At 50.4% G+C, this 25,318-nt stretch overlaps 1 long non-coding RNA gene across 5 annotated transcripts in view; it reads left to right on the forward strand.

The window, feature by feature from the left end:
• Positions 3,229-25,318, forward strand: part of LOC102157949 — an 82,901-nt gene continuing 60,811 nt past the window's right edge. For 3 of the 5 annotated variants that reach the window (XR_002342238.1, XR_002342239.1, XR_002342236.1), the window contains exon 1: positions 3,229-5,373. This is a non-coding gene — a long non-coding RNA (uncharacterized LOC102157949). The remainder of the gene's footprint in view (positions 5,374-25,318) is intronic. The other 2 variants (XR_002342240.1, XR_002342237.1) reach the window with 2 other exon arrangements.

Genomic DNA, 25,318 nt, shown 5'->3' on the forward strand with positions numbered 1-25,318 from the left:
CCGTCGGTGGCGAAGCTGTGTGGACTCCCTCCCCGCTATCTCCCAGTTCATCCTCCCTCCTGTTCCTGGAAGCTCCCGGGCTCCCACCTTCTTGCCCCGGGACAGGCTCCACCCAACGCGCCCTGTCTGTTCCATCCCACACCAGTGCTCTCAGCCTCTCACAGTAGGGTCACCAGGGGACTTTTAAAACCTATGGGGGGAGTTCCCATTGCGGCTCACTGGTTAACGAATCTGACTAGGAACCATGAGATGGCGGGTTCCATCCCTGGCCTCGCTCAGTGGGTTAAGGATCCGGCGTTGCCGTGAGCTGTGGTGTAGGTTGCAGATGTGGCTCAGATCCCGCGTTGCTGTGGCTGTGGTGTAGGCTGACAGCTATAGCTCCGATTGGACCCGTAGCCTGGGAACCTCCATATGCCTCGGGTACAGCCCTAGAAAAGACAAAAAACAAAAACAAAACAAACAAACAAAACAACCTATTGGGGAGTTCCTGTTGTGGCTCAGCGGTAACGGATCTGACTAATATCTATGAGGACGTGGGTTTGATCCCTGGCCTCACTCCGTGGGTTAAGGGTCTGGTGTTGCTGTGAGCTGTAGTGTAAGTTGCAGAAGCAGCTCAGAGCTGGCATTGCTGTGGCTGTGGTGTAGGCCGGCAGGTGCAGCTCCAAGTGGACCCCTAGCCTGGGAACCTCCACAGACCACAGGTGCACCCCCCCAAATATAAAATAGAATAAAACCTGTCAGTGGGCTTCTCTCCAGATGAAGTAAATCAGAACGTGCGGGGAGAGCCTCCGACTTGGTGATGGTCTGTGGAGCTCCCAGGTGGTGCTTGGGCAGCCGGGTTGGCCTCGGCGTCCAGCCACAGGTGTGGTCCTGGGAGCATCTCCCAGCCCAACCTGCTGAGCACACAGCCTGCAGTGGGGCTGGGACCCGGGTTTCAACATGCTCTTAGGGGTCCTGCATGCAGATGGCGAACAGGTGTCACCGCCTGGGGCCTTCGAACACCAAAGACGACACCTCAGCTCCCCAGACCTGTAGAAGCTTCCGTCCCTGAGAGACAGGGGCTCCAGACCCTTCTGGATGCCTCTCACACGCCTTAGGCTCCAGCTGTCTGGACCAAGCACACCTCTGACACGGGTCCCCAGGGCTTTGTGGGTGGCACCTGCCGACTCCCTGTTCAGAGGTACCCTGCCCCCCAGAACCCCAAGCCTCGGTCTCCTCCTCACCCACAGGAGGCTCCGGCAGAGCCGAGCTGGGGGTCTGGTCCCCAGTGGCCGGCAGGTTCATGGACCAGCTGAGCTGTTCCGTGTCTCTCCAGCCTCAAGCCCACTGGCCACATGGGTGAATCTGGCCCGCTGACAAGTGACTTGGATTTCAGGCCTTGGGGACCTGCCTCAACAAAGGCAATTTAGACCGGACACGTCACGATCCTGAGCCCCCGGCCCCTTCCCGAGGGGGACCGCCGGTCTGGGTCCACTCAGCCCAGTGCCGCTACCTCTGTGCTTCAAGGGGTCCCCCGGACATCCATGACCAACTCACTTAGGTCGTGTGTGTGTGTGTGTGCGCCCGCAGGTGCATCGTGAAAGGAGAACAACCTGTGTGTGAACCTCTGATGCTGACTCAGGACCCAGCCCCGCGCAGATGTGACCCCCGCCCCCCACTGCTGCATCTCTGGCCCCAGACAGGCCTTCTCCCCTCTCCCTGAAGCTCCGTGTCCGCCGAGGTCCATCACGCCACTTCCTTGTGCGCCCCCCCGATTTCCCAGCGTTCAGAGAGACACAGCTGCAAACAACTGGCAGCTCAGAGCTTTACTCGCCGAGCGTCAGCTTTATTCCCTGCTTACAGGGCCAGCTGAGTGTGGTCACGCTGGGGGGACCAGCCCCACATCTCGGTGACATTTGTGTCACATCAGCCACAGGCCAGGCTCCCCCCTCCCCAGATTCTCCCTGAGACGGGCTGACAGCCACCTCCCAGGGACACATCTTAGGGCAGAGAAAGAACTGCGGTGCAACCTGGGGGGGGACACAAGGGCCGAGTCCCAGTGCCTGACAGCGGGGTGGGGTGGGGGCAGTTCTGGGGGGGAATGGGCGGGACAGATGGCAACTCCAAAACAAAGGAGACCATCCACTGTGGTGGTTCCCTTCTTGGAGAGGAGGTGCTTCTCTTCCACAGGGAGAATACACCCCTTCCTCCCCAAGGGAGACCCTCCCCACCCCCCCGCCCCCAGGCTCCGCTTCCAGGACCCAGGATTCACAAATCCCAGCGGGCGGTGCTGCAGGGGCAGCTGGACTGGAAGGTTCCTAGATCAGCTCCTGCTGCCTCTCCCGGAAGTGGGTCCCCGGCCAGGCTCTCAGGCTTTTGGCTCAGGCTTCTGGAAAGTTCTGCCTTTCCCTGGCAGGGATGCACCCAGGGGAGGGGTGACAGAGAATGGCAAACAAAGAGCTCGCTCCACCACCCTGAGCTTTGCTCCCTTCTCAGTGTTGCTGAAACTTGGCCTCTGTCCACTGGTGCCGAAGAGAGATGCGGAGACAGCGTTTGGGGCAGAGAAAAAAAATAGCTTTATTGCTTCACCAGGCAAAGGAGGCCACAGCAGGCTGATACCCTAAAGACTGTGCCATCTTTGGGGAAAGATTAGGAGGTGCTTTTATAGTTTGGGAGTGAAAAATAGGGCCGCAGAGAAGGATCCGGATAGATCCAGGCTCAAATTCTTCTTCAAAGCTGGCGTTGAGTGGCCCTGGGACTGGTTCTGGTGGTTCTGGAATGAGATGTCTTCACCAAGTGAACGTCTTCCATGTGCTGGGGTGTTCGCTCTGCAGAGGAGCTCAAAGATGCTGTTACGTGAATCCCTGGAGGAGGAGCCCGGACCCGCCCCATGGCTGCCCTGTTGCTTCCTGACAGTTCTTCCTCCGTCTCTGCATCCTGGCCCTTCCCTGGTTAGCACCTGTTAGAACCTGCCCTTTGGAATTCAGGGAAGGTCATGGAGGCTGAATGAGGCCTACTTCCTAAAAATAAGAAGTGGTGGGGAGGTCCTGTCGTGGCTCAGCAGAAACAAATCCGACTAGTATCCATGAGGATGCGGCTTTGATCCCTGGCCTTGCTCCGTGGGTGAAGCATATGGTGTTGCCATGAGCTATGGGGTAGGTTGCAGACTCGGATCCCAAGTTGCTGGGGTTGTGGTGTAGGCTGGCAGCTGTAGCTCTGATTCTGCCCCTAGCTGGGGAATTCCATATACTGCAGGTGCGGCTCTAAAAAAAAAAAAAAAATAAAAAAAAAAATAAAAAAAGAAGAAGTGGGGGACACAGAAAGGCCTTTGTGCCCAGGAGCCCACAGGGCCCTGCTGGGTTTCCTCAGTACTTTTGAATCTAAAACACAGATGGGTTCTTGTCTTGGCCAGAGGCATTGAGTTCAATTTCCTTGAAGGGGCCGTGAAGCCCAACAATAGGCCAGAAATGGATTTATTAAGAGAGGATGATTTTGAGGGTGCAAGCCTGGCAGGCGAGGATTAGGTGGGCTGCATTTTTATGATCCAAGAAAAGACTTGTCCTCTTCCTCATTCTTCGAGTAGACGTCAGGCTTCCATCACTAGCTCCTTTGTACCCCGTGAGCGAGTCTTTGACCCTCTGAGGTCAAACCGGGACTGTCCTGCTGCCTATTCAGATCAGCAGAAGGTGGTCAGGAGGCTGCAATATCTTGACTCACCTCTGGTTTCCATACAGTGAGAGTCTCCTCCTCGGGAATGGCCTCTTTCCCTGAAATTCCTGTCCTTGCTCCGAAGGACCAACATCTTGCCGAACTTGAATGCAGGTCTCATTTCACCTTTTACCTAATGACCTGAGGCCCATCTGGTGCTTTTATCTGTGGTTTTATAGTTAAGCAAGGCTGCTTTGTTCCACGACATTCTGATAGCTTTCTGGCTCAATCGCTAACTTAGAGTGGTGGCCCACAATTTCCCTCTCTGTCTGGGGTCCCCTCTGGGGACTTTTCTACAGCTGCCTGGGTAACCAACCCTGCCACTTCCATTTGGTGCTTTTCCCCCCTGAAGATTATTCTGTTAGAAATGAAATAGTCATCTAATTTCCCACAAACTATTACTCCCATAGACGCATCAATTATTTTATAGGTTTTCTTGTTCTCAAGTTCACTGCGGTGAAGAATCAGGTTTTATCTATTTTCAATTTCTTTTTAAAAGACCTACAAAAGGCAAGGCAATTTTTGGATCATTGATTTAACATATGTAACATTTCTACCCTCAGTTTTTCTAAAACATTTCAATTCCTCGCTGTCCGTGTCTGTATCTATCTCTCGGGGACCACATTGGAGCGTCTTTGTTCCGAAGAAAGCCCTTTGTTTCTCTGCGTGTGTTTGCATGTGTGCATAACGATTAGAATCTTCTAGGTGTGGCCTTTTTACAATCAGGAGACTCTGCTTAGCTCCTGGCAGACTGAAGGAGAGCATTTATCCCGATGAGGAGGCTTGCGTATCTTTCCGGACCTTTTATTTTTTTCAGGTTTCACTGCATTTCTATCTGAGGCCCCACCCTGCCTCATATTCCTCCCCGCTGTTTTCAGTTCAGTGCTTAGTTTCACAGTGTGTCCATTTGTCCTCTGCTCAAGTCACGTGCACAAGCACGGGTCGTCAGGTTTAATCCCTGGGCACCTGTACCCACCACGTCCCCCATCCCTTCGCAGGGTCATCTTCCTTTTTTCTGACTCTGTTTTGGAAAATACTTCCTTAGCTTTGGGAAGAGGCTCTGATCTCGTTCATCTTGGGTTTGCTCTGAAAAGCCGGTGAGGCAGCCCAGGGGCAGGCTGTTTTCTGCCCTCCGTCCTGCCCCGTCCATGATGCTCTGCGGCCTCTGGAAGGGGGTGCCGTCGGCCCAGGGTTCCTGGTTTTATGTTGCCATGTGACTTTCTTCCTTTCCTTCTTAAGGATGACAGGTGTTGAACAAATATTTATTGAGTTCCTTCTAGTGCCAGACACACTGAGGAACAAGCACTGTGCCAATTAGACGCTTGGCGACAAACAGTAGAAACAAATTCTGAATAACCTAAGCAAAAAAAAAAAAAAAGAAAAAAAAAGCGGTGTTAAGCAGCTCGTAGAGGAGACTAGAGGTGGGAAAGGGGGTGGGGACGGAGGCAGAGCATGTGTGGGCAAAGTCACGAAGGGGGAGAGTGACCGAGGGCCACCACGGCCACCACAGCTCCTCCAGCCTGCTGGTGCCCCACTGCGTCCGGCTGCCACTCATTCTGCGCCACCAGGTCAGGAATCCTAGTTCAAGCAAAACCTCCTGACTGGGCAAGGGCAGGGCTCGGCCCCCTGAAAGCTGCCAGGACCTGGGATTTGGGTAGAAGCGGGCCAGAGCTTCAGCAGAGCAGGGTGAGTGTGGACGGACCAACAGGGCGGGTGGGGTGGGGGGTCCTGTTGACTGTGCGTTTCTCCCTCCACCCCCCCCCCCCAGTGCTCTGGGACATCAGGAGGCTGTCTCCTGCGAAGGGGACACCGCCTCCTCTTTCAGGCGGAGGCGCCAGGTGCTGGGTGGGTGGCCCGCCCCGTGCCCTGGGGGATGCTGAGCAGCACCCGGGCCTCTCCTCACCCTCAGTTATCCACGCGGTCCTGCCTGCGGTCCCCACCCCAGCCCCCTCTGGGTTAGCGCGTAGGTTCCAAGCCCATGGCCGAGCTCCAGCAGCAGAAACGCTGCGATGTGAGGTCAGACCCCGTGTGGTTAACAACTTTCCCAGCTGATTTTACACACCTCAGGGTGTGGGCGCCGGGAAGAGGCGGGGCGATTCGTGAGTGGGGGCGGAAGGGCGATTCGAAAGGTCGCCTTGGGAGGCCGAGGGCCTGGGAAGGGCCGGGTGGGAGGGGGTGGGGGCTGGGACAAAGGCCCGCGGTGGACGTGGAGCAGAAGGAGCAGAAACCTCTCGGTGGGGTGGATGTCACAAGGCGAACGCCCTGATCGCAGCCCTGGGGAGGTGGGCCCCGCACCCCAGTTTGCGGACCCACAGCGGGGACGACGCAGCACGAGATGGGAACGCGGGAGAATGAGCTCAGATTTGAATACGCGGGGCTTCGGGGCTGAGAGGGACCCCGTGCGTGTGAGTGGGGAGTCAGGGTGTGGGGCCTTCGGCATCCGGGTGGTCGCGGTGTTAGGACCCAGAGGGCAGGGCTGAGCCCCCGCAGCCCAACCCTTGTGGGCAAGTGGGAAGACGGGTGACAGTGGTGAGAGGGGCCTGCAGAGGCAAAGGAGGGTTTTTGTTGGTTTTCGTAGCTTTTTGTGGTATCATTGGCATATAATATACAACAGTGTGTAAACCCATATAATTTGATACGTTTTAAATACGTTTTTACTGGAGTATAGTTGTCTTACAGAGTTGTGTTTGTTTCAGGTGTGTAGCAAAATGAATCAGTTATATGGATATACATAAATCCATTCCTTTTCGATTCTTTTCCATATAGGTTATTATGGAATATTGAGATTTCCCGGTGCTGTACGGCAGGTCCTTGTAGGTATCTATTCTATGCATAGCAGTGTGTATATGTTAATTCCAAACTCCTATTTTATCCTTTCCTCCGTTTGCCCTTTGTTAACCATAAATTTGATCTCAAGATCTGCGAGGGGAGTTCCTGTTGTGGCCCAGCGGTCATGAACCCGACTAGTATCCATGAGGTTGCGGGTTCGATCCCTGGCCTCGCTCAGTGGGTTAAGGATCTGGTGTTGCCGTGAGCTGTGGTGCGGGTTGCAGACTCAGATCGAATCCCAAGTTGCTGTGGCTGTGGTGTAGGCTGGCAGCTGCAGCTCCAATTCGACCCCTAGCCTGGGAACTGCCACGTGCCACAGGTGCAGCCCTAAAAAGCAAAAAGCAAAAAAAAAAAAAAAAAAAAAAAAAATCTGTGTCTGTTTTTATTTTATTAATAAGTTCATTTGTCTTATTTTAAAATTAGACGTCATACATATAAGTGATGTGGTTAATATATTTGTTTTTCTCTGTCTGACTTCACTTAGTATGAGAATCTCTAGGTCCATCGATGTTGCTGCAAAAGACATTATTTCATTCCTTTTTTACGACTGAGTAATATTCCATTCTATATATGTACCACATCTGTTTTATCCATTCCAACCTTGGTGCATTTTGACATATGTATGCACCTGTGAGACCACTGCCATGTTCCAAACAGTAAATGTATCATCGCCTCCTCCACGCCAAACCCCCTGTGTCCTTTTGGAAATCCCCCACCTTGTCCTTCTGCACTGCCCTCCCCTCATCACCCCAAAGCAATCACTGATTAGCTTTTGGTCACAATAGATTAGTCTGCACTTTCTAGATTTCTACCCAAGAGGAATCTTCCAGGATGCACTCTTTTTTATCTGTTGTTGTTGTTTTTTCCTCGCAGAGAATCAGTCTAGTGGCAGGATGGTGGGTGTAGCAATAACTTACCCCTTGTCACTACTCCATAGAATTCCATTCTGCAGTGGGGACCACCAAGCTCTGCTGCCCACATGCCGCTTTGTGGACACTGGGTTGTCTCCAGTTGCTATCTGTGTTGTGTAAGCTTGCTCTAAACACGCAGGCACATTCCCCTTCTCTGGGGCAAATCCCTGGGGTGAGAGGGGGATTTAAGTGCTAAATGGAGGTTCAGCTTATTAAGGGATGAAGCTGGTTTCTGAAGTGGCTGCACCTTTCACATCCTCGACAGCCACAGGCAGAGTCCACACGCCCCGGCCAGAACTTGGTGTGGCCACTCTTTGACGTCTACCTGTTCTCTCGGGTCCGGGCTGGGCTCATTCCCTGCTTTGATTTGAGTCCCATCTTTATCTGCCATCTCCATCTTCCTGGGCGGAGTATCTATTCAGATCTTTGCCCATTAAAAAAATGGATTGTTCCCTGATTATTATCCCCAGTCTAATGTTGAAGGGTTCCTGAAACCACTGAAAAGGGATCAAACATTTGACGAAAAGAAATTATAATGGATTTAGAAAACACTAGGCTTACACGGACGCAGTTGTTGGATGTGGTTTTCTTAAACAATTTCCTTTGCATTTGGTAACTTTGTCCTTAAGAACGTGTCTTCTTTCAACAAGTGAAAGATGGAGATGCAGCTGCTACCTAGGGAAGATGAAGCAGGATCCGAATAAAAATCCTGAATCTGCTTCTGAGTGACCACGTTACCACGCCAGGACCCTCAGGGCCGCTTTTGTGGCCTCTCTCCTGGGAGAGGGGAGAACACAAGCAGGGCCCTCTCTTTTCATCTTGTTTGTCACCAGCAAGGAGGGGGAGCCCTGGCCCTGAGTCTGCCGTCCAATCCTGAGCCTGGGGCTGCGGCCGTCACCAGGGGAACGGGGCTGCCTTTCTGTTCCTTCCACCCCAGCCGCTCCGAGTCCTCTGAACACATCGCTCATGTAGTAGGAAAAACACAAGAGTGGAGCTTTGCCTGCTGATGAAAACAAACCACTTGGCCCTGGGCAGGTCTGCTGCCCCGGCTCCAGGTCTGGGGGCTTCCCATGGACCCCCTGGTCCCCAAGTCTGTGGGGTTAGGGACTGGGGATGCACGAAGACCCCATACAGCTGGATCTCTCAGGCCCAGCAGGGGAACCACAGGACCCTACCAAGGGGGAGGTGGTGGGAGCAGGTTGCCATGGCAACACATCCAAAGGCCTGATCTGTCCCACTGGCCTGACTGATGGATAGAGCATCCTCTTTCTGTTGGAGGGTCGGGCCTCTTCCAGCCCCTCTCACATCCTCGCTGTGACCTGCAGGAGGAAATGTGCTTTACTTAGGGATTGTAGGTCTGTGTCTGAAACAAAGCAATGCAATGATGAGAGTTCCCATTGTGGCTCAGTGGGTTAAGAACCCGACATAGCGTCCGTGAGGATGCCAGCTCCGTCCCTGGCGTCGCTCAGTTGGTTAGAGATCTGGCACTGCCGCAAGCTGCAGAGTGGGTTGGTTGCAGATTTGGCTCTGATCGGGTGTTGCCACAGCTGTGGTACAGGCTGTCAGCTGCAGCTTTGATTTGACCCCTAACCGGGTACTTCCGTATGCTGCAGGTGCGGCCATAAAAAGAAAAAAAAAAAATGTAATGACACCACCACCCTTTCTCTTACTATGTGAAAAGCAGTCTCTTCTGCTCTGTTACCTGTATAGTATATAAGACATAAGACATTATTTTCTCTTCTATGACATAAAAAATTACTGGCTGGACTCACTAAATTGAATATGTGCCACTAGTGGTTGCAGACTTGAGGTTTGGGAACCTGCCCAAATTAATGTGTCCGTACTGGGAGGGGTGGGCTCTGACTCTTCTGGTCCCTTCTGCCTTCTCCCCTCCTCAGCTTCCAGGCTGAGCCAGAGGAAGGCACACAGCCCTACAGCCCCCGTCCATGCCTGCTGGTCCCCCGGGCTTCCAGGAGCTCCCCCAAAATGCGATCAGAGGCTCGCTGGCTTTCGTGCCTCTTTTACACAGAGGGCAACTGAGGCACAGACTCACAGAGTTCCCTCCCGTGGTCCTGGCTGAAGGGGCAGGGCCTGGGCGGGGCTCCCGCTCCTGGCAACCAGACCGGACTCTGCCCGTGTCCACTGCTCCCCATCTTAGGGGGAGACAACTGGATTCTCAACAGCTCACACTGAAATTAGGCAGCCTTGACTTGAGGGGCGGCAGCTAGGATGCAGGGGCCCTGGAATATCATTCCTTCCTTCTCTTCTCTTTTCTTTCCTTCTCTTCTCTTTCCCTCCTTCCCTTCCCTTTGACTGTGCCCATGGTTTTCAGAAGTTTCTGGGTCAGGGATTGAACCTGCACCTCAGCTGTAACCGAAGCCAGAGCAGTGACAATGCCAGATCCTTAAACGGCGAGGCCACCAGGGAAGTCTCTCGTTTTCTTTTCTTTAAAATGCTTGTCTTTTTTTTTTTTCCCCCCCCAGGAATAGGAGTTCATAGTCTTAGGATTCCAACATCTCCCAAAGCCATTCGCCTCAGCGTTTAGAACATTTTCTGAGTCGGTTTCCTTCAGTTTGGAAAGTTTATGGACGTTGTCGAGACTTTTTTCTCCAGAAATGCATTTTGATCTCTATTATTTTTAACATTGAGTTCATTCCACTGAAATTTTTCTTTTTATTTTCTTTTTCAATTTTTCAGAAAGTTTTCGTGGCCACACCTTCTGCATGTGGAAATTCCTGGGCCAGGGATTGAAGCTGCGTTGCAGCTGCGGCGACGCTGGATCCTTTAACTCACTGCGCTGGGCCAAGGATTGAACCCGAGCCTCAGCGGCCACCTGAGCTGGTGTAGTCAGGTTCTTAACCCACTGCACCACAGCAGAAACATGGCTTTTTGCTTTTTGGAACTGAGTTGTAGGTAATTGACAACGTGGTAAATCACGAGGGACCCACAAGCCACTAGTATAATCACTTATTTAAAAAACAAAAACAAAACAAAATGTGAGTTTCTGTTGTGGCTCAGTGGAAATGAATCCAACTAGTAACCATGAGGACGCAGGTCTGATCCCTGGCCTCGCTCACTGGGTTAAGGATCTGGCGTTGCCGTGAGCTATGCTGTAGATCGCAGGTGCAGCTTGGATCTGGCGTTGCTCCCCTAGCCTGGGAACTTCCATATACTGTGGGTGTGGGTGTGGCCCTAAAAAGCAAAAACAAAACAAAACAGGACAAAACAAAATCTCTGCAAAGAAACACAAAATTATGAGAATTCTCACCGTAGTGTAATATTTATTTCAAATCGCAAAAACCTGGTTCTGCGCTTTTCTCTGTTTTTCTCCCCCTTCCTTCTCCCCGTCCCTCCTTTCTTTCTTCACTTCTTCTCGTGCCCCTCCATTCAGCCTTGACACTGAGTGTGACTGTCTCCTGTGAAACGTCAGCTTCTCTTTAGGGGCTTATACTACAGTCCCATTAAATGCCCGAGCCCTGCAGTCTCAGCCGCCCGAGAGCTCGGGCTGCCCCAGCACAGGCAGGAATTCCCATGAAATACCAGAAAATGGACAGCATCCCTTCCAAAGCCTCCCTCTGAAATGCGGCGTGAGACGTCCCCGAGATTAGCATGGGAACACTGAGTTGGGGTGTGACAGACACAGGGGAAAATAATGCCGTCTTTCTTCGGGGCACGAGCCTGCCCGAGGGGTGTGCCGGAACAGCTGCCCTCCGCACTGACCTCACTTCTGGGGTGGCGTGGGGGAGAGGACCCACTCCAGGGCCCTCCCCCAGCCTCGCCCCCCTGCCACCAGGCTGCGCTGACCACCAGCAGGAAGGCGACACGGCACCTGCCTCAACGGAGCTAAGGAGAAATCCCAGGAGGAGGCTTTGAGTATAGCATCCGGAGACCTGCGGTGGGAGGCCAGCCCGTGACAACTTTTCAGGAGCAAAGGCGAAGGTACCTGGCAGGTCTCCAGGATGCCACCCCGGGTTTTGCGGTGCCTTTGACAAGTCACCTGCTAAGGGCTTCGTGCTGTTGCCAGGCTCCGGATTCCAGGAAGGGGGAAAAAAAAGCCAAGGAGTAGAACAAAGGTTTGGTGGTGGCTGAGTTCCCGGGCTGGGCCCGGGCTGAGCCCCAGCGACGGCTCCGGAGGGCGGAGCGGGTCGGGACTGGGAGCCACAGAAGGACAGCTCCCTCCGCAGCGGCCACAGCGGCTGCATCCTCCGTCCTGTCTCCACAGCCTTCCTCGTCTGTAAAAAGCTTTCTCCTTGCTCTGAGCCGGTTCCGTGTCCCAAGGGAGCCTGGAAGGGGGGCCGTTTGTGGCGCCCTCTTCGGCCGCAAGGACCGAAGGAAGGCCTCCCACCCGCGCTCCCCGCGGCCTTTGCGCCCCCCCGCCCGCCCCCCGCACTCCATCCTCCTGCTGAGAGTTTGCACTTGGCAGCCCTCTCCCGGCGACACAGGGACCACGTTGTGTTAAGTGTACGGAAAAAAGCAATACCAAACAAGTCTTAGAATGAAAATCATCCTGATGCAAAATTTGATACATTTTACAAAATTTGCAATATAGCTGGTTTGCAATCTTGTGTTAGTTTCTGGTGTACAGCAAAAATGATTCGGTTTTATATATAATATGTACATATATACATATAAACATGAAACATATGCTGTTTCATATTCTTTTTCCTTATGGTTTATCACAGGGTTTTGACTGTCGGTCCCTGTGCTATAAGTAGGCCCTTGTTGTCTATCCATTGCATATATAATAGTTTGCAGATACATCTTTTTTTTTTAATTTTCCTTTTTACACTGCACCTGCTGCATATGGAAGTTCCTGGGCTAGGGGTCAAATGGGAGCTGCAGCTGCCAGCCTACACCGCAGCCACAGCAACACCAGATCCGAGCCACATCTGTGACCTATGCTGCAGCTTGTGGCAGCGCCTGATCTTTAACCCTCTGAACAAGGCCAGAGGTGGACCCCGCATCCTCACGGACACTATGTCAGGTTCTTAACCAGCTGAGCCACAATGGGACCTCCTGCAGATACATTTTTTTTTTTTTTTTTTTGAATATGTGGTGTAGGATGTCTCCAATCTTCAAAGATCATCCAAAAAAGCTAAGGGACAGAGTCTCAGCCACAGACAGTTCACCCCGCCGAAGACGAAGGAAGACAGTACAACAGGGCCTTCAGAGCAAGTAGTGACTAAATGCATCTGTCCACGAGTTGAATTGGTCGTCTTTAATATTTACTTAATATCCTTGGGTCATACGTGACAACACAGCCATTATTAGTGGAAGAAAGTATCACTGTGCCTCTAGACTAAAAGCCGATAGTTCTGGCAAAATCAAAACTTCCTTTGAGAGTATAAATTTGCAATTTCTAACAAACCTTTTTGAAAAAGTCTTTTTTTTTTTTTTACATGAATGCATGTGAAAAAAATAAAACAGCTCTTGGTCATCCACGATCACAACCAAGAACATTAACTGAAATCAACTAATATTATGAAAAATCCAATCCAGACATGTATTTGGAATTCTTTCCCTGCCTGAGTCGAGATTTGCCCCAAGTAGCAGAGGAAGCGGCCGCTCCTTGTTCCATGGCGCCCTCTAGAGGAGAAAAGGGGAAGCGACGCGAGGCGGTCCGGTCTTCAGGTGGGAGCAGCTGTGCTCTTGGGAAAAGCAGCTGTGCCCCCACATGTGGCCTCAGCAACGTCTGGTTTGAATGATTTCAAGCTGTACAGACGCTCCAGGGTCCTCTCAATTTAAAGTTGAGAAACGTGCTTCCATAGAAGAGAGCTGTGTCCCACCCTGGCTCTTTGAGGCGAGGACCCGAGAGAAGAGGGACGCGAGCCCCTCCCGTTGTGACCACCTGTCAACAGGACATCGGTGCGCTGCAGGCAGGTCCCGGGATTTGGTGGAGCGAGTCTGAGGTCATCCCGGAGCTTTCTGTGCTCTTTGTGAGGGAAGGGCAGGGTCTGCAGCCCACAAGTGTGGGCGTTTCGAGAACATTCCAGGTGCCTGTTGTACAGAGAGAGCCAGCGAATGTCCACAGCTGGGGCTGGGTGAGCTTACCGAGCATGACTAGAAGTCAAAGGTTGGAACCTTGCTGGAACCGGTGCTAACTGTGCCCTGTTTTGCAAGCTGAAGCTGTGGTCCCAATGCTTCTCCACTAGACGCCTTAGCTCATTTTCTGCGCCGTGTGTGGCTTCGGCCTTGTTGCTTCACGGCTCTGTGCTAAGGTTTGCGCGGCTGTAAATGAGGCAACTACTCGCCCTACATTTTGGGTTTCGTGAGGGCGTAATGGGTTAATTTGTATAAAACACTTGGAGCTGTGCCTCTGAGACGCTCAGCCCCACTGGCCACCCCCAGAAAGCTAAGGTCGATGAGGCGGTGGCGAGGTTGGAGCCGGCATAGCAAGGGTTGTGGGGCACACTAGCCTTGTGGTCGGAGCAAGTGACACGCAGGGAAATTCGCTAACCACATGCACCTCTGTCCTCACCCTGGCGGCTGAATGGGAGCTCAGCCAAAGCGGCCCCCTCCCCCGCCATTTCCTTATCTCTAGGCAGCTAGATTAAGCAAAATAAATAACTTTCCCCCTTACGTTGCTCATAAGTTAAAGGATACTAATGGAAGACTGGCAAATTTCTAAAAAAGTTAAAAACCCAAGGTACTAGTACTGAAAAAAAGCACAAACCCTGCCACCCCAAAGCACCACCTCCCACACCCCTAAACTTATGAAACTTATGAATGCCCACAAACAGGAACATAAACACCCAGACACACGTATGTGAGCCTACAAGAGCACACACCCAGAAACACACACAAAGGAACACAGACATGCAGACACACATAGGAACACAGACACACGGGCTCACACAGACACACATATGTAAGCATAACAAACACATGAACACACACACAGACGTACACACAGAAACACACACCTGGCCATCTGTATGTTTTCTTTGGAGGAATGTCTTTAGATCTTCTGTCCATTTTTTCTTTTTTTCCATTTAGGGCCACACCTGTGGCATATGGAAGTTTCTGGCCTAGGGGTTGAATCAGAGCTGTAGCTGCAGGCCTATACCACAGCTGCAGCAATGAGGGTTCTGAGCTGCTTCTGTGACCTACACTGCAGCTTGCTGCAATGCCAGATCCTTAACCCACTGAGCAAGGCCAGGGATCGAACCTACACCCTCATGGATACTAGTCAGCTTCTTAACCCACTGAGCCACAATGGGAACTCCCAGATCTGTCCATCTGTCCATATATATATATTATATATATATGTAATATTAAGCTGTTCATATATTTTGGAAATTAATCCCTTGACGGTGGCATCATTTGAAAATCTCTCCCATTTTGTAGACTGTCTTTTTGTTTTGTTTATGGTTTCTTTTGCTGTCCAAAAGCTTTTAAGTCTAATAAGGTCTCATTTATTTATGTTTTTATTACTCCAGAGACAGATCCAAAACATATGACTGCAATTTATGTCTGAGAGTGCTCTGCCTCTGTTTTCCTCTAAGAGTTTTATAGTATCCAGTCTTACATTTAGGTCTTAATCCATTTTGAGTTTATTTTTGGTTTTTTGGGCATGCCTGTGGCATGCAGAAACTCCTGGGACAGGTATTGAATCGACACTGTAGCCGTAACCAGAGCCACTGCGGTGACAATGCTGGATCCTTAACCTGCTGTACCAGGTTACCAGCAGGAACTCCTGGGATATTGTAATTTCATTCTTTTATGTGTAGCTCTCCAGTTTTCCCAGCATCCATCACTTCCTGAAGAGACTATTTTTTTGCTCCATTGTATATTCTTGCCTCTTTTGTTGTAGAGTAACTGGCAGTAAATGTGTGCGTTTATTTCTGGGCTTTATATCCTTTTCCATTGAGCTATGTGTCTGTTTTGGTGCCATTACCATACTCTTTTGATAGCTGTAGCTTTGTAGTATATATAATCTGACATCAGGGAGCCTGATTCCTCAGCTCCATCCTTCTTTCTCAAGATTGTTTTGGCTATTCAGGGTCTTTTGTACTATCCATACAAATTTTAAACTTTTGTGTTCTGGTTCTATGAAAAATGCCCTTGGTGATTTTAGTGCACTGAATCTGTAGATTGCCTTGGGCAAGTACAGTCGTGTTGCAGTATTGATTCTTCCAATGAGGAACAGAGTATATCTTTCCATCTGTTTGTGTCGTCTTTAGTTTCTAAGTTGAACCAACTAAGTTTTATTCCAGGTATGCAAGACTGCTTGGTATTCAAAAATCAATCTATTTAATCCTTGCTGTGTCAACAGGCTAAAGATCACACGATTGTATCAATCAAGGCAAAAAAGACAATTGAAAATATTTAATACCCACTCATGATGAAACTTTCAGAAAAATAGGAGTCGAGGGGAACTTCCTTGTTCAGGATCTATAAAAACCCCTGCATATTTAACTTTACGCTTGATGCTGAAAAGCTGATTTCTTTCCCTCTAAGATGGGACCAAGGCAAGAATATCCACTTTTAGCACACTTATTCAACATACAGCCAGATCAAGAAACCAAGAAAAGGATATAAAAGGTACACATATTGGAAAAGAAGAAATTAAAATGTCTCTGCAATTTACAATCTTTTCAAAAGATAAAATGCTTTTAACAAAACAATTACAGTGTCTTCATGTTGAAAACTATACAAAGCGGATGCCAGAACTCAAAGAAGATCTAAATAAGTGGGAGACATACCGTGTTCATGGTGTGAAAGACAACATATCAAAGATGCCAATTCTTGGGATTCCCCCTGTGGCTCAGTGGATTAGGGATCCACCTAGCATCCATGAGGATATGGGTTCAATCCCTGGCCTTGCTCAGGGGTTAAGGACCCCGTGTTGCTGCAAGCTCCAGCATGGGTTGCTGATGTAGCTTGGATCCAGTGTTGCTGTGGCTGTGGCAAAGGCTGGCAGCTGCAACTGTGATTAGACCCCTAGCCTGGAAACTTCCATTTACTGGAGATGAGCCCATTAAAAAAAAGGAAAGAAAAAAATGTCCCAAGACAGACCCACACAATATGCCAACTGACTTTAACAAAAGTGCAAAAGCAAGTCAATGAAGAAAACACAGAAATGGTGCTAGAGTAATATGATAGCCATAGGCAAAACAAAAACAAAAACAAAAAACCTGTCTCACATTTACACAAAATTAAACTCAACTAGCACATGGATTTAAATGTAAACTGTAAGGAGTTCCCTGGTGGCTCAGCAGGTTAAGGATCTGGCATTGTCACTGCTGTGGCATGGGTTTGATCCCTGGCCTGGGCACTTCCAGATGCTGTGGGCATGGCCAACATAAATAATGAAGGTATAGAATACTCTAATCCCAGTACTTCCCTGTGCTGGGGGCCTTGCTTTAATCATTAATTCCCAATTCTGTAACAGGATATTTCTTTTTTTGTAACTTTTATTTTATTTTAAAAATATTTATTTATTTAGGCCATGCTGAGGTTCCCAGGCCAGGGACTGAACCTTCACCAAGGCAGTGACCCCATAAGGTGTTAACCCACAAAGCCACCAGGGAAGTCCATGACAGGCTATTTCTTTTGGCTTGACCTTGAGTTCCTCAAGGACAAACACAGACTGAGAAATGGTCTGTGGGTGGGACCCAAAGGTGCTCCATGTGAAGAAGAAGGAGCAACAGAGACTGATGAAAACACTTGACCTTGAGTTTCAACAGGACCTTGCAAATCCAAAGAGCAAGGTACTCTGTCATCTACTGTGCTTTCAGGCTGCTGTCACGTGCTCTGGGAAGTGACTTTCAGGCTTTTCCTTCCTAGCAGCACCTGGTGACACCTCAGCTGATGGTGTTATAACATGCGAGCCCTTCGGGTTGGGTTTTAGTGGGACCCTTTCTTTCCCAGATGAGAACGTGCCTTGGAGAGGGTAGACAGCTGGCCACAGGCACAGAGTCAGGCTTTGCTCCAGGTCTGTCATCATTATCAGCTTGTCTTTTTAGAGCCAGACCCGTGGCATATGGAAGTTCCCAGACCAGGAATCCAATCGGAGCTGCAGCTACCGGTCTACACCACAGCCACAGCAATGCGCATTCTGAGCTGTATCTGTGACCTACAACACAGCTCGAGGCAACGCCGGATCCTTAACCCACTGAGCAAGGCCAGGGATCAAACCCTTGTCCTCATGGATCCTCGTCGGGGTGTGTTCCTGCTGAGCCACAGTGGGAGCTCCCAGGCCTGTTATTATTCCTCACAGCCTCTGGCGAGACGCTGCCCCTGCTTCCTGCTGCCCACCCCCTCGACGTCCCAGGCCCAGGGGCCAGAGCGCCTACAAGCAGAGCCGTCCGGGACTGGCTCCTTCCCATGTCTCGCTCTGCATCCCTTCTCCCTGCGAGTTTTCTTCTCAAGGTCCCCAGACCGTCTCCAACACGTTCAAGCTCTAATATTTATTCCTTCCCGAGGCCACGTCCCTTCTCCGCGGGTGACCCGCCGGCCACAGGAAGGCTGGACCCGCCGGGTCCCCGTTTAGGACCTTTGCCCAGGCAGCCGCCCCCTCCCTCCCCTCTTCACGTCCGTCTTTGCTCCCCGGCACATGTCATCGTGTCATCGCGGGACCTGCCACCCACGCCACCTGCGCCTGCTGTGTCTTCCCAGCTGCTCCTTCCACACTCCCAGGTTTCATTGCTTTTCCCATCTGACCAGAGCTCCGGGCACCTTCTCACAGGCCACATCTCCGTCTCTGCTGGTCCCCCAACGTGAGCTCCATGGGGACAAGGCTGTTTTCTGTTTTGTTCACCAGCGTTTCCCCAAAGCCCAGCACAGTGCCTGCTGCAGAGGAGACTTCAAGAAATATTTTTGGGAGTTCCCGTTGTGGTGCAGCGGAAATAAATCCGACTAGGAACCATGAGGTTGCTTGCAGGTTCGATCCCTGGCCTCGCTCAGTGGGTTAAGGATCCAGCGTTGCTATAAGCTGTGGCGTAGGTTGCGGATGCAGCTTGGATCTGGCGCATTGCTGTGGCTGTGGTGTAGGCTGGTGGCTACAGCTCTGATTAGACCCCTAGCCTGGGAGCCCCCATGTGCCAAGGGTGCGGCCCTAAAGAATAAAAAAAATTAAAAAAGAAATATTTTTGATCAGATGCATAAATAAAATACAACTACCCTTTCTCTGAAGCATGTGTATAGCTTACAACTGGGTGCGATCTGTGGTTAAATGGCTTGTCTGTCTACCAGGAGCGAGTCTGTACGAAGGAGACAACCACAGGACGGAGAGCCAGGCTTTCCTGGGCTTCCTCGCCCCCCACCCCCCACCCCCTCCCCCGCTTTACCCAGCAGAGGTGGCTGGGCTTCCTAGGGGCACCACGGCACAATTCTGTCACCCCGTGAGTGGTGAAAACTCCAGGTTGCGCCCCTCTTTTAGGAGCAATGTGAGCTCTGGGGCTCAGAGTGTGGTCCTTGGACCTGCAGCACGGGCGTTAGGGGGAAATGCCTCGGCGATGCAGGGTCTCAGGCCCGCCGCGCCCTGCTGGACGGGAGCCTGGCCGGCGCAGCAGCGGGTGAGGGTGGGAGGGTTGCTGCAAACTGACGGCAGACGGTCCCGGTGACCCTGGTGGGCCCGGAGCTAAGAACCCCTGCTCTGGGCCGCAGAGTGACTCAGCACCTGGGGGCTTTGAAGGGGACGCTCACACCTTTCCAGAAAGCTCCTTGATGTGGAGGAAATTCCGCCAAGCACTTTACTCTCTGCCCCACTGAAGCAAGCCCTGCCTCCGTTCCCAGGCCCGGCTCGCCCCCGCCCCCAGCATCCCCCACCCCATGGCACCGTGTGATGGGATTTAAAAAATACGCCAAAACCCTTTCTGTTGACAATACGTCGTGTCAAATGCCACTGTGGTCGCAGGAGGCTTATTTGCATTCTATTAATATGTGCATAAAATGTTGTCTGGTCTGAGCTCAAATACACAGACGGGGGCAAATCAAAGAGAAAGCCTTCCCACCTTTTGCGGGCTTCCTCCTGAACAGTTATTTGCTCTAAAACAACTTCCTCAGGGAATTTCCTTTCTAAAAGAGACTCCTCTCCATTTTAAAGGAAAATTACCCCTTATTCCTCCCTCTGTAGCCCATTTCTGACAGGGAGGCCTAATGAGAGCGGGAGATTGCAACGGGCATTTTCCCTGCCCTCCTTTTTAAAGCTGGAGGCGAGGCCCTTTAGAAAATACTCGGAGGAAATTTGCTAACTACAAAGGGCTTGCCTTTTGCCTGGAGTTTATACTAACACCCAACTAATGCTTATATCTGGGGGTGGGGCAAACAGTTGCCGAAATGCAGTCGACTTTGAACCGTGTTCCTGGGAGGGCGTCTACGAAAAAGATTTCCAACCAAATGCTGAAGGACGTTAAAGAAGAGGTTTCCTGCCCCCAAGAGCACCCAGCCGTGGAAGCAGATTAAAAATGGCACGGAGAGGAAAAAGAGGGAAACACATCAATGCCTAATGCGAAGCTTTACGAAGTCTGATAAGGTTCAGGAGATGTTGCTGGCAAGTTTTTGATGCTTCCAAGAAGTTGAAATAGGCGCTCGAGGGGACAGAAGCGTGCTGTCCCTGAGACGGATTTCCTGAAGATCTTAGAGGTTTTCAGGGATTTAGTTATCTCATTTTCTCATGATCAAGGATGTGAAACTCTTTGACGTCTGTACAGATGCAGCGTTAAACAGCGCAGCAGTCATTTGGTCCAGCGCTTTGTGGAGAAGCTGAGGGCAAGGGGGTGCCGAGGGCGGCTGAATGGGGCCTCCCGAAGCCCCCCCCCCCAAGCTCAGTATCTGAACCAGATGCTTCAGAAATTACTCCTTTTTCGGTAAGATGCGTAACAGGTTTTAACCACTGAAGGCATCGTTTTCCACTGACTGGAAGGGAACGGGTTGGGACTGCAGTTTATGGTGTCTGCAGTTTACCAGGACCTGGGAGAAGTGACGAGACGCTGCCTGCTTTGTCTCGTTAAGGCTCAGCCCTGGAAAAATTGCTGCACTTACTGTCAGACTGACTCTGGACTCTAAAGTCAAATAGACTCTCTGGAGAGCAGAGTTGATGGTTGCATCCCAAGTTCTAGGCTCCAGGGCCCCTCGCCCATTTCAGCCTCCACTGCCTGCTTCGTAAGTAGGACGTGGAGGTTGGGGGAGGGGACAGGCCTGGAGCTGCTGGACCAGAGGACACCTGGGCTCCTGTCATCCTTACGGGATATCCATGGAATTCCTCGGGTGCCAAAGCTAAGAGCTTCAGTCTGTGAGGAGCAAAGTCTTTGCTTTAAAACACATTTTTACAATTGACTTTTGAGGGATTGGGCAGATTTTATATAGTTCAAGAAACATAATTAGGTGAGTTTCCAACTTAAAAAAATGACTTTGCTTCACTCCTGGGCACCTACCCAGAGAAAACCAGGACTCGCAAAGACACATGAACTCTGATGTTCATTGCAGCACTATTTACAATAGCAAGACATGGAAACAACCTAAATGTCCATCGACAGAGGAGTGGATCCAGAAGATGTGGTCCATACACACACTGGAATATTACTCAGCCATTAAAAAGAATGAAATACCAGCATTTTTTGCAACATGGATGGACCTAGAAACTATCATGCTAAGTGAAGTCAGCCATAAAATGAGACACCAACATCAAATGCTTTCACTGACATGTGGAATCTGAAAAAAGGACAGACTGAATTTCCTTGCAGAACAGATGCTGACTCACAGACATTGAAAAACTTATGTGCTTGGGCTGTGGGATGGAAATCCTGTGAAATCAGATTGTTATGATCATCATACAACTACAGATGTGATAAATTCATTTGAGTAATAAAAAATTAAAAAATAAAATAGGAGTTCCCATCGTGGCGCAGTGGTTAACGAATCCGACTGGGAACCATGAGGTTGTGGGTTTGGTCCCTGCCCTTGCTCAGTGTGTTAACGATCCTGCGTTGCCTTGACCTGTGGTGTAGGTTGCAGATGTGGCTTGGATCCCCAGCTGCTGTGGCTGTGGTGTAGGCTGGAAGCTGCAGCTCCGATTCCACCCCTAGCCTGGGGACTTCCATATGCTCTGGGCGCAGCCTTAAAAAGACACTTAAACAAAACAAAACAAAAAACAAAACCAAAACCAAAAACCAGTATGAAGTAGAACGACCATGTGATCCAGCGCTTCTACTGCAGGGTATTCATCTGAAGGAAACAAAAACACAAACTTGGAAAGCTATCTGCACGCCCACGTTCACTGCAGTGCTATTTACAGAAGCAAGATCAGAACAACCTAAGTATTCCCTGATGGATGAAAGGACAAAGAGCTGTGGTCCATATACGCAATGGAATATTATTTAGCTATAAAAAGAATAAAGTTTTGCCACTTACAGCAACATGGATGGACCTCAAGGGCATTATACTAAGTGAAATAAGTTAGACATAGAAAGATAAATACTGTATGATCTCTCATATGTGGAATCTAAAAATAACCCCCCCCCCCCAAGCCCATAGATACAGAGAACAGATTGCTGGAGTGGGAGTTGGAGGGGGGGAGAAATAGGTGAACTGATTTTTTAAAAAGAACATGTATTAAAGATTTAATTCAACTAATTAGTTAATAAAAGGGTAAAACGTCAAGACTGATTCAACTGAGAATTTCGGGTATGAAGATTTATATAGTGGCTTGTAAACAGCAAGGTTTCATTGAGAAAGATAAATGGACAGAAACAAAGGCATTAAAAAAAAAAAAAAAAAAAACCCAAACAGAAAACAGTAGAACGCCTTAATGAGGAAATACCACACTGCACTGCAATTCTTACTGGGATTATTTAGTTAAAGTGATTTGTGATCTCCCTAAACTTCATCAGTGTTTATATCTTTGTGAGTGTCTATAGATATATTTATGATTAAATATATTCTCTTCTTCCTACAAAGAGAACTTATCATCTAAAGAAACCATAAAGAAATAATTCTCAAGTCTTAGATGATGCCTAGTGAACCCTTGTTTGCCCAAGAATCTAATGCAGACGGAGGTTCCCAGTCCAGGGGTCCAATCGGAGCTACAGCCGTGGGCCTACACCACAGCCACGCCAGATCCGAGCCGCGACTTCGACCTACACCACAGCTCATGGCAACGCCGGATGCTTAACCCACTGAGCGAGGCCAGGGATTGAACCTCGCAATCTCATGGTTCCTAGGCGGATTCGCTTCCGCTGAGCCAGGACAGGAACTCCTCCCATTACTTTCTTTTAAAAAGTTTAAGATAAGCTCAAAAGGCAAGTTCTGTTGGAAGTTCCTCTGCACAGCTAAATTCCTAACGGCATCTCCGTGGGTGGTCTGGTGCTAAACCGGGTAGGGAGGACCCTGTGGGTTCCCAGGGCCCAGGGACCTGGTGGGACGCGGCAGGGTTTCCCGGGCCGCGCTGGGCTGGCCGCGGGGCGTCGCTGCAGCAAAGACCTGGCGCTTAGCGGAGGCCCCAGGCTGGGACCGCGAGCGAGGCGCCACCTGCCCCAGCGCATCCGCCGGGAGAAGGGGCCGCCGCTCCCAAATCAAAGCGAGCTGTAAGGTATTTAAATAGTTCAGGCGGAAGCGTTCGAGTTTGGCTCTTAGCCCTTGATTGAGAAACCACTGCTACTTGACAAAAATTTTAAAGAATGGTTTGAAATTTAAGGGACAAATTGGCTATTGGAACATGTGGTTATTCAAAAAGGGCTGATTTTTACAAGAAACCGCTTCAAAAGACTCTGGAAAGTGGGTTGGTACTCACATCCCCGTGCTCGCCCCGGGCTAGCGAAGCCCCTCACCTGGGAGCCGGCGGAGCCCCCCTCTCCCCTCCCCGCCCCCTGGGCGGAGGCTCCCACTCGCGGCCCGGGAAGACGTGAGAACGTGCGAGATCACAGCATCCCAATTTTCTTTTCTCTGTCCCCCTGGGGGCCTCTTATTGGGGACGACAGTAATTGCGGCTTCTAATGGCTCGACTTGAAGGGACAGAAGACCGCGGCAGGTTTACTGCTGCCAGCGGGGCTCCGGGCGGATTGGGGGCCGCGGCCGCTTCCTCGGCGGGCGGGGCGCGCGGCGGGCGGCGGGTCCCCGCTGCGCGCTCATTAGCGCCCACTCTCCTTAATGGCTTCCTGTGGCTGGATGTTTACTTGTCATTTGTTTTCGCCTTTGTTTCCCAGCTACTGCACCGCAGACTGACGGCGACGTTTCTTTCCTTCTTTGCAGCGCGCGCAGCTGGGGCTGGAGGGCGCCCCCGCGCACAGCCTCCGCGCGCAAAGCGGCTGCCCCGGCGCACCCCGCGCTCCGGCGCCCACTGGCTGGGACCCTGGCTGGGCCGAGGGCACCGCAGGCAATCGCGCGGCCGCAGTATTCTGTGTGCGGCCTCAAATGCGCTCCATCGTCAGAATGACTCAGGAATTAGGGTCCCGCCCCACCCCCAGCCCAGGGGACCAGCCTTTGCTCTTGGAGCCTCTCTGCCCAGGCTTAGGTGGCAGCAGTGGCCGCCCCCATCAGCCCCTCGGGGACACGTGAAATGCTGGCAGCTAGACAGAAGGGGGAGACTCGAACACCCTGACCCCCAACCTTTTATGATCCGGGGGGCTGTGGTCTGTGCCCTAGCACGGACTTGGGGTGAATCTCATTTTGCAGAGAGTCTGAAAACAGCTCTGTGAGAGAAAGGAGTGTTCTACTTGGAGAGGCCCTGTTTGAATATGAGAGGGAGTCCCCAGTCTCTACAGAAAACGCCCTCCCGTAAGGACTTGCCCTAGAAATTCCACTGGAAAAATTGTCTGATGGGTGCTGATGAGATAAGCTACACTGGTACCCCCGAAACATGCCCCGATCATTTTACAGCTCTGGGCTTCCTGATTGTCGCCTTGAACTGAATGGAGAATTCCCCCCCCCCCCCCGGGTTATAAATCCCTGGGGAAGTGAGAGGGTGCTTCTCAGGAGGAACTGCTTTAAAGCAGCTACTTCATGGATCTAGTTAAACCTCCTGAACAGGCCTTATCAGTTTGACGCGTCCCCCAGTTTCTAGGAGATGAAATGATATTTAAAAGAGGTGAGAATCCTGGCACCGGTTTTCTATGAACCTGGCAAATACACCCTTTATTGTCACAGGCAGCATATTTCTATGTGACAATTCGTTTATCGTCTATGGTAACTCCAGCGTCTCCATGTCAAAGGGAGACAAAACTAGAAATTGAATTTTAAGGGCAAGGTTGCTTTATCTACTTCCTTTCATCGTCCTCAAACCTTTCTCCTTTCCTTTCCTAAAGCTCTCCTCTCCTCTGGCACCCTGTCCAAAGAATTCCCTTGAAATTAACCTAGTTACGACCTAGGATAGAAAAAAATTGATTTCCCTTCAAATTGTTTACCTTAATTTTTAAGTGTAAATAATCCTTAGAATTTAGAGGCAGACTTTCAAAGGTGCTATTTAATCATTTTTGGGTGTCAGTTACCATCAAAAACAACCCTCTCCTAACTAGACAGCTGCAAGTTATCCTTTGATGCTTAGAAATGGGGTTTCAAATTTCTAATTACCTGCCGACTTATAATTTGCCGTTAAAATGTCACTCTGCTATACATCTGTATATTCATATGTGTATATTATATGCAGATATGCTGTATCTCTACATATACACTGATCTTTTTTGGAAATGAGATTCTAGGGTTGCAAAAGGAATTGACCAAAAGTGGAATCTTGAAAAACATGCGTGACAAGGAGGATTTTTGAAGCTGCTTCAGGAGGAAGCTTGTGGGACAGAAATCAAACAAAATGCCAGAATATAAAATTTAAAAGTTTGTTTTTATTTTTTTTCTCAATTTTAATAAATGCTTTCATTTTTTAGCAATTCGTTCTGGGAAGCAGTGATATAGTCTGCCTTACAATTGGGTTAATATTATAGGAGAGCTGTTTTTAAAAT

This window comes from Sus scrofa, chromosome 1, assembly GCF_000003025.6.
Source record: "Sus scrofa isolate TJ Tabasco breed Duroc chromosome 1, Sscrofa11.1, whole genome shotgun sequence".
In the NCBI taxonomy this organism is placed as follows: domain Eukaryota; kingdom Metazoa; phylum Chordata; class Mammalia; order Artiodactyla; family Suidae; genus Sus; species Sus scrofa.